Genomic DNA, 2,601 nt, shown 5'->3' on the forward strand with positions numbered 1-2,601 from the left:
GTTTATTTCGGTTTATTTTATCTCTCTGTTTTTATTACCAGATCTATACCTTTCATTTCTGTGTATGTTCTTTTCCTCGCGACTCTGTGTGATTTGTGCAAATCAGAAACAGAAAGAAAGGATTTTTCTCATGCGTATGCTCTCTTTCGCTACGCCTTAGTGTGATCTCTGAAAACCAGAAACATTGAGGAAAAAATTTATTTCCAACAAAGCTAACTTCAAGCCATAAGGTTTGGTTTTTTTTGTATGTCCGTGTTGGGTTGTGTGGTTTTTTGTTTTGTAGGAAAAAAGAGTGTTTTTCAAGTAAGAACGCACCCCAAAGCTTCAGTGAAAAAAAAAAAAACCCTTCCTCTTTTCCAAAAATTACTATCATTTTAAACTAGCTCACTTGGTCCAAAGTTCCTTTATGAGAATAGAGGTCTTGGGTTCAAGTCTTTCTTTTTGTTGAGTTACTTTTTCAAAAAGCACATGTAACTTATGTTTTCAAGTTACTTTATGTAAAACTATTCTCACCCATTATAAAAAGTGAGTCACTTATCATTCTAAAGTCTCTTTATCTTTTATTTAAGTTACAATTTAGTGGGTAGCTCATAAAGTACCATTGTAAAAGTGATTTTCACTTATTTATAAACGTGAGTCACATATTTTTATAAAGTGAGCTAATTAGATTAAGTTTCAAAAGTGGGGATCTTTTTTTAAAATATAACATTATCATTCACTTCCATACATTCACATACTTCTTCGGCATCTTCAACAACTTTTCTTCAAAAAGCCATAACTTCTTCATCCGGAAGTCGTTTTCAGAGCTGTTTTTTTTTAATCAGCCTAATTTTTCGAGATATTTCTATTGGAACACTTAATTTTAGCATCTACAACTTCAGTTTATATTAAAATGGAAATTCCATGCCAAGTTATTCTTGACAACACCAACTACTTCCAATGGTGGTCCTACATTGTGGATTTACTTAGAAGTAAAGGTCTTTACAGAATAGTCTCAAGCCAAGAAACTAAACCTAAAGATGAAGATAAGGAAACCAAATGGGAAAATAGGAAAGATCAAGCACGTGGGTTGATAGGGATGTCTATTTCTCCAGACCTTAGATTCCATATCGCAGAACTTGATACCCCTAATGAAGCAATGAAACAACTCACTAAAGTTTTTGGAATTAAAAATTAAATTAGAGCCCATCAACTCGAAAATGAGTTGCTTACGTTGGACCCCAATAATTTTTCTTCCATTGAAGATTTTTTGTCCAACTTCAAGACTCTTAGACTTCTCTTGGAAGGTGTTAAGGTTAAGAAAGAAGATGGTAGCCTTTTCTATTCCATTCTTACTGAGTTGGGACCAGCCTACTCTATGTTTGTTTCCACCTTCCATTCTACTATAGAAGCCTTCGTTTCTCAAGGACAAGACTACAAGTCCCCCTCTTTGATGCCTTTTGTGATTCTTTAATAAGAGAACAAGAAAAACTCCTACATCTTGGTCTTCTTAATCTTGGAAACTCTTCTAAGAAAGCGTTAGCCGCCCAACATCAACCAAATTCAAAGAATCTTAAGAACCAGTATCCTAAAAAGAATGGTCCTAAACCAAACAAGGGTCCTAAGCAATTTTAGTTTCAAAATGAAAAATCATTTCAACAAAATGATAAGGCAAATAAAAACAAAGGGAAGAAGACTGATAGACATTGAAACTTTTGTAATCGAGATGGCCACTTAGAATCCAAATGCTTTAAGAAGATGGAAGCTTTGGAAGCAACAATGAAGAAGCATAACATCCATTTGGAGCATTTTCAACTTCAACTTCATCTTCAGGAATAACACTTTTTGAATGTGGTTGTCAAGCATCTCAGTCTGGTTATGCACTAAATGTATCTTCTTCTTCTCATTCTCATGAGTGGCTCATTGATTCTGGACCTTCTTATCACATGGCCAAAAACAAAGCCATCTTTTCTTCTTTAAATGACTGTAACACCAAAAATATAGATGTTGGTGATGATAGATATCTTATTGTTGTAGGGACTGGAACTATTCATCTAGAAAATGGTCAATTTAATGTTGTATTATGTGTTCCAACCTTATCCTACAACCTTCTATCTGTATATTAGATAGCTCATTCAGGTGAAGGTAAGATCGTTGAATTCTCACCTCATGATGTTGTAATTAAGGACCCAAGAGATCCTAGACAGATTTTAGCTACTGGCATTGTTGATGATTCTACAAGGTTGTATAAGTTTAACAACTGTGGGTCATCAACTCTTCCCTCGATATTTGTTGCTCATAATGATGAAGTGAGCAAACTTTGGCATGAGTGATTTGGTCACTTAAACTATCGCTCCCTTCAAAATCTATGTAAAGAAAATATGGTGACAGGTCTTCCTATGGTATCTTGCAGAGATGGTGTTTGTTCCGGATGTGTATTTAAAAACATCATTGGGATAGTTTTGAAAAACTTGCCTCTTGGCATGCCTCAGCCCCTTTACAACGTGTGCTTAGTGATTTATGTGGTCCACTTCCAGTTGTTTCATTCTCTGGCTACAAGTATTTCTTAACTTTCATTGATGATTTCTCCACATGCACTTGGGTATACTTCTTAAAACTCAA

This window comes from Pinus tabuliformis, chromosome 2_2 (genome assembly GCF_031772625.1).
Source record: "Pinus tabuliformis cultivar Carrire ecotype Pingquan chromosome 2_2, CPIR1, whole genome shotgun sequence".
Taxonomy (NCBI): Eukaryota; Viridiplantae; Streptophyta; class Pinopsida; order Pinales; family Pinaceae; genus Pinus; species Pinus tabuliformis.